Consider the following 12291-nt stretch of genomic DNA (forward strand, 5'->3'; position numbering starts at 1 on the left):
CTAGGGGTACTTTCATTTTTGTCCAGGCCTGTTTCATGAGTTTATTTTTTAAATAATTCTGTTGAAGCATGGTTGAAAAGCAATGTCTGACTTTTATTGGTTAAATTTCATAAAATATTTATTATTACTTTAGTCAGATTCAAGTTATTTCTGTGACCATTGTGTTTTTCTTTTTTAACCAAAGGGGACCAACAATTTTGTCCACATCTGTATCTCCTCCTAAAAGAAAACCACATTACTTTCAATAAAAACCAGAGGATAGCAGCTACATCTAGGAATTAGTGAATTTCAATTCAATCACAGGGTTCTTACTGCTGTCGGGTAAAAGCTGTCCCTGAACCGGTTTGTCCTTGCAGTGATTGATCTGTACCGCCTGCCTGACGGTGACAGATCAGACATGTGGTGACCGGGGTGAGAGAATCCTGGATAATTTTGCCAGCCTTCCAGAGGCAGCGGGAAACGTGCAGTTCTTCCAGTGTGAGGAGAGATCTTTTAGGCTGTGTTTATGCCCTCTTTGCAGTGGCGTCATCTGAGCCACCGTGCAGCTGGTGTACCACACACACATGCAGTACACCAAGATGCTCTCCATAGTGCACCTGTAGAAGGACACCAACAACCTCTGGGTGATGGTATTCTTGCTGAGCGTCCTCAGGAAGTGCAGTCTCTGCAGGGCCTTTTTCAGTAGCTCAGAGGTGTTCACAGTCCAGGTCAGATCCTCCTCGATATGGAGTCCCAAAAAGCAGAAGCCCTCCACCCTCTCCACACAGTCCCCGTTGATGAACAGTTGTGGAATGTCTGTTTTTTTCCTCTTAAAGTCTATGATAAGCTCCTTGGTCTTTGATATATTTATGAGCAGGTTGTTCTTTCTGCACCACCCAGTCATCCCTCCCAGAGATGAACCCCACAACTGTGGTGTCGTCTGCAAACTTGATGATGGTGTTATTGTGGTGTGCTGAGGTACAGCAAAATGTGTAGGGGGTATAGAGCAGAGGGCTCAGCACGCAGCCCTGAGGGGAGCCGGTGTTGATACTAATGGCTGCAGATGTATAGTTTCCTACTCTAACCCTGCAGTCTGACAAGAAGCTGTTGATCCACATGCAGGTGGAAGTCCCAGGTCGCTGGTTTACCCACCAGTTTGTGAAAGAAGATGATGTTGAACACAGAGCTGTAATCCACAAAAAGCATTCGTGTGTAGTTTCCCTGCTGCTCCAGGCACATGTAGCGCTGTGGCTACAGCGTTCTCCATCGATTTGTTTGCCCTGTAGGCAAACTGGTGAGGGTTGAGACTTTAGTGAGTAGTCTGGAGTTGTGAGATGGTGTGACTCCGTACCAGCTTCTCAAAGCATTTCATCACTACACTCTCAGAAAAAAAAGTGCTGCCTATTTGTTGTTGGACTTCTGTACTTGTCATGGATTGTCCATAACGAACACCTTGTTCAGACATAAGAGTGTCCACATGTGCACTTGGCACCAGGACACTCTAGGCCGCAGTTCGAAGATCGACTTTGTAGTCGTGTTGTCGGACTTGCGGCCGCATGTTCTGGACACTCAGGTGAAGAGAGGGGCGGAGCTGTCAACTGATCACCACCTGGTGGTGAGTTGGCTCAGGTGGGGGGGGAGGATGCCGGTCAGACCTGGCAGACCCAAGCGTGTTGTGAGGGTCTGCTGGGAACGTCTGGCAGAGTCCCCTGTCAGAAAGGGAGGGGGGGGGGGGGGGGGGGGGGGGGGGGGGGGCATTGAGTCCGAATGGGCTGTGTTCCGTGCCTCTATTGTCAAGGCGGCCAGCTGCAGCTGTGGCCATAAGGTTGTCGGTGCCTGTTGTGGCAGTAACCCCCAAACTCATTGGTGGACACTGGCAGTAAGGGATGCCATCAAGCTGAAGAAGGAGTCCTATCGGGCTTTTTGGCCTGTGGGACTCCAGAGGCAGCTGATGGGTATCGGTGGGGTAAGCAGAGCGCAGTTTCGGCGGTTGCTAAGGCAAAAACTCGGGCATGGGAGGAGTTTGGAGAGGCCATGAAGAATGACTTCCGGATGGCTTCGTGGAGATTCTGGTCCACCATCCGGCGGCTCAGGAGGGGAAAGCAGTGCTCCGTCAACACTGTGTACAGTGGGGATGGGGGGCTGCTGACCTTGACTCAAGATGTTGCGAGGCGGTGGAAGGAATACTTCGAAGACCTTCTCAATCCCACCAACAGGTCTTCCGATGAGGAAGCAGAGTCTGGGGTAACTGGTGCTGGCTCTCCTATCTCTGGGGCTGAAGTCGCTGAGGTGGTTAAAAAGCTCTTCGGTGGCAAGGCCCCGGGGTTGGATGAGATCCGCCTAGAGTTCCTTAAGGCTCTGGATGCTGTAGGGCTGTCTTGGCTGACACGCCTCTGCAGCATCGCGTGGACATCGGGGACAGTTCTCCTGGACTGACATACTGGGGTGGTGGTCCCCCTCTTCAAAATGGGGGACTGGAGGGTGTGCTCCAATTACAGGGGGATCACACTCCTCAGCCTCCCTGGTAAGGTCTATTCAGGGGTGCTTGAGAGGAGGGTCCGTCGGATAGTTGAAACTCGGATTGAGGAGTAGCAGTGTGGTTTTCGTCCCAGTTGTGGAACAGTGGACCAGCTCTACACCCTTCAGGGTCTTTGAGGGGGCACAGGAGTTTGCCCAACCAATCTACATGTGCTTTGTGGACTTGGAGGAGGCATACTCCGGGAGTATGGAGTGCCGGACTCGCTTGTATGAGCTGTCTGGTCCCTGTACCACCAGTGTCAGAGCTTGGTCCGCATTGCTGGCAGTAAATCAGAATCATTTCCAGTGCAGGTTGGACTCTGCCAAGGCTGCCCTTTGTCACCGATTCTGTTCATAACCTTTATGGACAGAATTTCTAGGCGCAGCCGAGGTGTTGAGAGGATCCGGTTCGGTGGCCTCAGGATTGGGTCTCTGCTCTTTGTGGTCGATGTGGTTCTGTTGGCTTTGTCGGGCCATGATCTTTAGCTCTCACTGGAGCGATTTGCAGCCAAGTGTGAAGCGGCTGGGATGAGAATCAGCACCTCCAAGTCTGAGACCATGGTCCTCAGCCGGAAAAAGGGTGGAGTGCTCTTACCGGGTTTGCAGTAGGGTCCTGCCCCAAGTGGAGGAGTTCACATATCTCGGGGTCTTATTCATGAGTGAGGGAAGGATGGAGTGAGAGATCGACAGACGGATCGGTGCGGTGTCTGCAGTGATGCGGACTCTGCATCGGTCTGTTGTGGTGAAGAAGAAGGAGCTGAGCCAAAAGGCAAAGCTCTCGATTTACCGGTCGATCTACGTTCCCTACCCTCACCTATGGTCATGAGCTGTGGGTAGTGACCGAAAGAACAAGATCGCGAGTACAAGCGGCCGAAATGAGTTTTCTCCGCAGGATGGCCGGTAGGGCTGCTCGATTATGGGAAAAATGATAATCACGATTATTTTGATTGAAATTGAGATCTCGATTATTTAACGCAATTATAGATAAGAGGTTGGGGGGGGGGGGGGGGGGGGGGGGGCATTTGAAGTGTTTACTGTGGTAATGCCAACTAGTTTCTTTCCACCAGGTCCCCATAGCTATTGTTTGTCTCAGACCAGCAGCTATGTTCCGCCTGGTGTGATCTGGAAAAAAATAGTCTGGAGACATTTTGTTTTCACGTTGAAATCCGCGTCAATAAAATTAGTGCGACATGTCTGTACGGCTCTGGTGTGGCTTTACCACAGGTCCGTAGCGGTGGCGAAACATCGGACTGTCACCACGTCTTTCACAACACCCTCACTACACTCATCATACAGGGAAGAAAGAGACACTCCACTAAAATGGTGTTGAGATGGCAGTGATACCGTTTGTCCAAAGTGTTGATGAGTTTCTTAAATCCCGGGTTGTTCACTGTGTTAATTGAAAAAAAAGTTCTGTTTGTTTATAACGTTTGTCTCTCTGTGAATCTGGGAGCTGGTGGATTATTTAGTTGCGACTCACAAAAATTTAACATTTTTCTATTTTTTTGTGTTACGTCGCAAGCCCCCGTGTGCACGTCTGCGTGCACGAACGCAACTTTTTACATGCACAACTGTCGCCTGTCGCTTGGCTGGAGGAGGGCAGCGATTTTCGCTTCCTCGCGCAAGTTTACATAGAAAATGATGGAGAAGGAGCGACGCTGCCTCCCGTGTGTCCAGGTGTCTGAAACTCGTTCTGAATAAAACTGATGCGGTCGGGGCTGTGGGAGGAGTCTGCAGCAAAGCGCTGCAATGACAGCTGCGCTCGATTTAAAAACAGCATAAATTGAAGGACAAAAAATAATCGGACCATTTCATTTTTATGATCATTGAAAACCCAGATCGTAATAGCGATTAAAATTTGACTAATTGCCCAGCCCTAGTGGCCGGGCTCTCCCTTAGAGATAGGGTGAGAAGCTCTGTGATCCGGGAGGGGATTAGAGTAGAACCGCTGCTCCTCCACATCGAGAGTAGCCAGATGAGGTGGCTCGGGCATCAGGTTAGGATGCCTCCTGGACGCCTCCTTGGTGAGGTGTTCTGGGCATGTGCCACCGGAAAGAGGCCCCGGGGAAGACGCGCTGGACGGACTACACCTCTGGGCTGGCCTGGGAACGCTTCAGGATCCCTTCGTGTGAGCTGGTGAATGTGGCCGGGGAGAAGGAAGTCTGCGTTTCCCTGCTTAGGCAGCTGCCCCCGCGACCCAACTCCAGATAAATGGCAAAAAATGGATGGATGGATGGCATTTTGTTATTATTTATAGGATAAATGTCAGAACTCTGGCTTTTTCTCCAAATCTCAGAATTATTGGAAAAAAAAAATCAGAATTCTGCCTATAATGTCAGCATCTGGTTTCAATATCAGAATTCTGACATTAATCTCATAAATGTGATATCTACCTCAGAATCCTGAGTTAAAGTTCGTAATTCAGACATTAAAGACAGAATTCTCTCTTTGATCTCAGAACTTGGACATCAAAGTCAGATTTCTGACTTTGATCTCAGAATTTGCACATCAAAGTCCGAATTCTGATTTTGATCTCAGAAATTGGACAACTGATCTCAGAACTGGGACATCAACGTCCGAATTCTGACTTTGATCTCAGAACTCAGACATCAAAGTCCAATTTCTTACTTTGATCTCAGAATTTGCATATCAAAGTCCGAATTCTGACTTTGATCTTAGAAATTGGACATTTGATCTTAGAACTCCGACATCAATGTCTGAATTCTGACTTTGATAAAAGAACTCGGACATCAATGTCCGAATTCTGACTTTGATCTCTGAACTCCGACATCAAAGTCTGAATTCTGACTTTGATCTCAGAACTCGGACATCAAAGTCTGAATTCTGACTTTGATCTCAGAACTCAGACATCAAACTCCAAATTTGGACTTTGATCTCAGAACTCGGACATCAAAGTCAGAATTCTGACTTCAAAGTCAGCATTCTGGCTTCGATCTCAGAATGTTGACATGAACATCAGAATACAAATTTGAACTCAGAATTTTTAAAGTCAGAACTTTGACATCAGTGGCAGAATTTAAGATTAAAGTTAGAATTCTTACTCCGATTTCAGTAGTCTGAGAAAAAAAGTACTGTTCCTACATAAAATACAAACATTTTGTAATTTTCTATAGGATAAATGTCAGAACCCTGAATTTTTCTCCAAATCTCAGAATTATGAAAAAAATAAATAAATAAAAATAAATAAAAAATCAGGATTTTACCTATGTCAGCATCTGGTTTCAATATCAGAATTCTGACATTAATCTCATAAATGTGATATCTACCTCAAAATTCTGAGTTAAAGTTTGTAATTCGGACATCAAAGTCAGAATTCTCTCTTTGATCTCAGAACTCGGACATCAAAGTCTGAATTCTGACTTTGATCTCAAAACTCGGACATCAAAGTCAGAATTCTGACTTTGATCTCAGAATTTGCACATCAAAGTCCAAATTCTAAATTTGATTTCAGAAATTGGACATTTGATCTCAGAACTGGGACATCAACGTCGGAATTCTGACTTTGATCTCAGAACTCAGACATCAAAGTCCGAATTCTGACTTTGACCTCAGAACTTGGGCATCAAAATTCCAAATTTTGACTTTGATATCAGAACTCGGATATCAAAGTCTGAATTCTGACTTTGATTTCAGAACTCAGACATCAACGTCCGAATTTGGACTTTGATCTCAGAACTCGGACATCAAAGTCCGAATTCTGACTTTGATCTCAGAACTCGGACATCAAAGTCAGAATTCTGACTTCAAAGTCAGCGTCCTGGCTTCAATCTCAGAATGTTGACATGAACATCAGAATACAAATTTGATCTCAGAATTTTTAAAGTCAGAACTTTGACATCGTAGAATTTAAGATTAAAGTTAGAATTCTTACTCCGATTTCAGTAGTCTGAGAAAAAAAGTACTGTTCCTACATAAAATACAAACATTTTGTAATTTTCTATAGGATAAATGTCAGAAACCTGAATTTTTCTCCAAATCTCAGAATTACTGAAAAAAAAAAAAGTTCAGGATTTTGCTAGGATGTCAGCATGTGGCCACATCTTACTCAATGTTATCTTTTCCTTCTATATCTACTCTAATACATAGGCGCGCCGCCCCAGCGGCTGCTGCCTCAGTATGCCTGTTCCTGTTGTGTCTACATGTTATTGCTGTCTAGTCTTGGACGGGTTGTACTGGAAACAATTTCGTTGTACCTGTGTTCTGCACTGTGTATAATGACAAATAAATCATCTCTCTCTCTCTCTCTCTCTCTCTCTCTCTCTCTCTCTCTCTCTCTCTCTCTCTTTCCATCTTTGTAAAATATGTTAAAGATATGACATATTATTACATTGCTACTGGAATCAGATGACAGAAGGGCATAATGTAACAAGGAATTCTGTTGGATGGAGTATGCAGGTATGAGTGCCATGTCTTTCTTTACTTTGCTTTAATTATTATTACAACTATATGTTATATTGTTCCTTGTTGTCACTTTCTATTTAAATCACTGCTTTTCAATTGGGTCCAATTTTGACCACTAGGTGGTAATATGTCCCAATTTTAAAAAAATACCATGACTAAATTAAGAATTAAAATTTTGAGAGAATTTTTGTCTTTTAAAAGATATGTTTATACATCTTTGTTCATTTCCCTGCTATTCTTTCACTTTATAAAATAAATGAAAAGTCTATTTTACTCTTTGTGGCAGAATAGCAAAGAGTTGATGTGCCATTTACTAAATCAAATCAAATGAAATTTTATTTATAAAGAACCTTTCATACAAAAAGTAGCTCAAAGTGCTCTACATTAAAACACACAACTAACTAAAAACAAACACACAGATAGGTTTACCAAGCCACTGAGCTATCAATGATCAAGTATAGTCTAAGAAGATGGTAATATCCCATTTGGATTATTTGCTTGATTATTATTGTGCAGGACATTTATTTTTACTTCTGCTCACCTGCAAAAGAGAAAATAATGTACCACTTTCTTTTTGAACAACATACTTGTTAAAAACAATATATCATTTTAATATTTTCCCAATAACTGTACATTATTTACTTTCTTTATATTGCTTTTAGTACGACTTTTACCGTTGCAGGTAATATAAGCATTGTTCTATGCAGATTAAAAAAAACACCCAGACAAAAATAATAAGCATTTTGACTAGAGACCTTGCAACAACAACTGGTTCCACTAAAAAGAGTTACGGAGGACCTGATGTCATGATGCTCACTGATATATTCATCCTGTTCTGACCTGTTTGACCAGGAGGCAATGTGATACATGTTAACTTGGGAACTGCCATGTAGACCAAAAACAGGGCCATGCAGGTGGATAAGCAGACATCCCTCTCTTTGTGTAAGCTGAAACCTCTTAACTTTCTCCATCCTTTTCTCAAATTATCATCCAGTCTCAACAGAAAGCAGGTGAGCCTCCTTCCCAAACCTTCCCAAAGGGTAAAGGTCTGGAGGCTCAGCTTTTAAGACATGATATCATCAACCAGGCCCAGTAATGGCACCTTCACAACACAAATACTGTAGCTACCCTCAGTTTACCACCACTTACTGAATGTTTTATGGCTTTTTGCACAATTTTGTCTTCGAGGCATGTTTAAAGAAGCAAACGCTAATGCTAAATGACAAAGTGGAAGTAAGTTTTCAAAGTAATGCAGCCTTGGGGTTTCAGCTTGAAAAAGCCAAATGGTATATGATTAACAACCCTGGGAAGTCTTCACTTTACTTTCCAAGCTCTCAGCTTTCCAGGTCATTCCATGTGGCTTTTTTTAAAAATGGGACATATCATCACTGTTGTGCTATGTGAGCCATTTCCTTCAAAAATAAAATAGTTAAAAAACAAAACTAATGCCCTACACAATTCAGGTTTTATTCAATAGTTATTGGACACACAAAATGTTTTTGTTTATGTCATTAAGAATATAATCTGACACAGACACACTTCAGCCCTCCCACAGCAACAGAAAATCAAATGGGACGTGTTCACTTGCCTAGATTATATGAAGGCAAAACACTAACACATTCACCAGCTCCTTTGTCTACTCCTCTCGTTAAGGCGCCCAGTCATCTGTTACTTTTTTCTGGTACAATAAGTGAATGGGTCAAAAGGTGATGTAAAATTTCGAGAACTGTTTGAATGGAGATGGCTAACAAAGGGAATGTATGCTGGTGTCTCACAACCGTCATAACGTAATATAAATAGCTTACAGATAAATGCCAAATCACTCACATGGTTGGAGCATTTATATTACATGGTTTCATTTTTGTTTTCACAGATGAAATTATATGATGAAATGTGTGTGGTAGCAGTGTTACGGCTGGGATCAAGAGGACAAAGCAAAGATAAATGTCATAAAAATGGGGAGAGAAAAAAAAGAGACAAGTCAGTGAGAGCCCTCTGTTTAATAGTTAGCCTGTGGGCAAGACACCTTTGTCTCCCTGGATGGAGCATGTCTTTTTTTTTTTTTTTTTTTTCTGTCTGGCTTTCACAGAAGAGTAGAGAGATTACTCGCAAAGGTTCAGTAAGCTGAAGGTACAAGGTGTCATTACAGCATGGGAGGGAACCATATCCTTTTACAGTCTGAAGAAAAAGCTGGCCAGCAGCCCTGTATCTGTCATCTTACTGGGCTATTAGATGAGGAGAACATAGCAGCACAACTGACTGTGGGGATCCAGCACCGAAGTACAGCAGACAGAGGTCATTTAAGTCAAGAAGGACTATTTCATTCATATATTATCTGTTACTCAACAACTTCACCTGACTGTAATGCATTTAAGACCTTACATTTAAAATATATCTTTATAGCTCAATGTGTATGTTTTTTGCGTTATTTTATTATTTTTTTAAAATGTGGTTTAATTGTGAATTTGTCTAGAATATTTCTTGGCCTAACTTTTTTTTGGAACATTGCCTGAAAAACTTTGCAGAAACAACTTCTGGAAGTGACTGCGTGAGTGTCTGGCACGTGAAGTGCCTTTAAAAAGGCAAATCACTTTGACACTTTTTGAACAAGTCAATCCAGCAAGATATAAAGCATTCATTAGTAAGCTTTAGAGTTTGATGGTCACATTTTATTGTTTCTGGACAGAGCCAAGATGGCTTTTAGCATTTCTTGTCAGCTTAGCTTGTTGATTATTGGGCGTAGCTTCATATGAGTTTTATCAGTCCTCTGCTCTAAAAAAAAAGGGAGGAAATAAGCCAATTTTCTAAAGTCTTAAGCTATTCCTTTAATAATATGTCTGAGTATATGTTGTGTTGAAAAGAAAACCACTAAACTGTTAGAGCTTAATTGTTAATTAAATTGTGTGTGTGTATGTGTGTGTGTGTGTATGTATATATATATATATATATATATATTTACATATGACTTAAAACTCTAAGCACTTGTCTTTTAAAGTGAGCAGGAATGACCTGATAGTTGTCCAAGTATGTCCAGCATTAACTTGGAGTTCTGCTAGAGAACAAACTGGAAATGCAACACAGACGCATCTACAAGAAGGGACAGAGCAGACTCCATTTAAGGAAGAAGGCAGCTAAGGTCATTCAGATAGCTAGCTAGGTAGGCAGGTAGGTAGGTTGGTCGATTAATAGATGGATAATAACAATTGTAATAATATTTTTAATAAAAAATAATATTTGAGGGAGTGTGCACTTGGCATGCTGACTGCAGGAATGTCCACTAGAGCTGTTGCCTGTGACGTGAATGTTCATTTCTCTACTGTAAATGTCTTCAAAGGCATTTCAGAGAATTTGGCAGTACATCCAACTGGCCTTACAACTGCAGAGCATGTGTAACCACACCAGCCCAGGACCTCCACATCCAGCATCTTCACCTCCAAGATCATCTGGAAGCTGAAAACATCCAAGTTGTTGCATGGCCAGTATACTCACTGGACATGTGACCATGTTTGGGATGCCCTGGATTGGCATATACGACTCTTCACACTGTCTAATCAGAACCTTGATATGCCACACTTGTGAGGTAGATGGATTCTCCTGGCAAAGGAGAAGTACTCAACACAGATTTCAACAGATCTGTGAACAATATTTGAGAGAAATAAGCTTTTTGTGTCCACTGAAAAAGTCTTGGATCTTTAAGTTCAGCCCATGAGAAATAGGTAAAAATGATAAATTAATATTTTTGGTCAGTGTATAAGAAAAAATGTATAGAAAATAAACAGAACATACACAATGTCTAAACTAAGATGTTGCACATCTTCTATAAGTCTGTTGTGGAAAGTGCAATCAGCTTCACAGTCATCTGCTGGGGCAGCAGCATCAGAGCCAGAAACTGAACAAACTGATCAACATGGCAGGTTCTGTGTTGGGAAGAACTCTGGAGCTGATAGAGCTGAAAAGAATTCTGCACAAGCTGTTAAAAATTGTACTCATCAGCACTCATCATCCTGTGGAACAAGTCTATATCTTCTTCATCTACTAATTAAATTTTTTTTCATTAAAAAACAAACAAACGAAGAAAAATTACTACAACATTGAAATTTTCCTCAGGGATTATATTTGTTTAATTTCACCTCATTTCATTTCATTTCATTTCATCTCATTTAATTTAATTTCATATGCATAGAGTTTTGTCCTGCCAGAAGAATCAACATTAGACATCCTTCCTGCAATATTTTTCATGGTGACTGCTGTGATTTGAAGGTCAAAAACATGCAAGAGGTGTGCAAAGAAAACAGCTCAAGATGCATCCCGCCTAGAACTGATGAATCAACTAGAGACAACCAAAATAAACCATGCAAATCTAGAAACACATAAACACGAATCATGTCCATTTTAAACTGTCACAGTGACTAGAGGAATGTCAAAGCCAGGATGCCTTGGGGAAGAGACCAGGAATGCTCATGATCTCCATTCTTTGCTTTTGACGTATACATATGAGAGGATGATTAATATGACAGGCCATTTTCCAGAATAAATTACTTCTGATTTTCTATTCACAGGTGTGATGCATATTCTCATCATTTTGACTGCCCTGTCTGCTCTGTCTTTAAAACTTTCATATAATTTCAAATGAGCGGGGCAAAGTTGTGTTTCCTGACCTTTTTGTGTCTCCTTTGACTCAGTAAGGTGAAAAAAAAAAAAGAAAAAAAGGTGTTCAGTTGCATAATTATTAGGGTCAAGGGTCGGGAGACCCCTCAGATACAGGGCTGCAGGTAAAATGCAGCCTAGTTGATTAATGGTGGTTAAAAGAATATGTAGCAGGAATGTGAATAGTCTTGGTGTCTCAGTTAATGTTTTGTACCATCAACAGTATTTTTTTAATTAACTTCTTCCAGTGCTGCAGATGGCGGAATTTAGCCCTCAGCTGTGTGGCATGCATTTATTGATTCAACATTTCTGTAAGGCAGCTGATGTATTTATCCATTTATTCATGAATTATTGTGAAAGTATTGCGGTCGTATTCTATAATGGGTTTTTTATTTATTTATTTATTTTTAACTTTTTAGGAGGCAGTGGGAGTGGTCTTGGAGGGGACCACAGGTGGGCGGTGCTAATTTCTCCAAATACCCAAATGTCAATTAAAGTCTTCACAGAGAACTTTAAATCTTGAATTGCGTGGGATCATGGAATAATTTAAGGATATTGACTTCAGAGCTCTCTCATAATACAAGTTAATTCTAATGAGACATTTCCAAATCAACACAAACTGAAATAAGCTCAGTGTTTCGAAATGTCAGCGTTGCAGCCTTTTGTAAATGGCTTAGTTTGTTTTATCAGGAAGGAGCATGTCAGTCAGTAGATGTCCGAGGTCAA

This window comes from Melanotaenia boesemani, chromosome 10, assembly GCF_017639745.1.
Source record: "Melanotaenia boesemani isolate fMelBoe1 chromosome 10, fMelBoe1.pri, whole genome shotgun sequence".
NCBI classification, from domain to species: Eukaryota; Metazoa; Chordata; class Actinopteri; order Atheriniformes; family Melanotaeniidae; genus Melanotaenia; species Melanotaenia boesemani.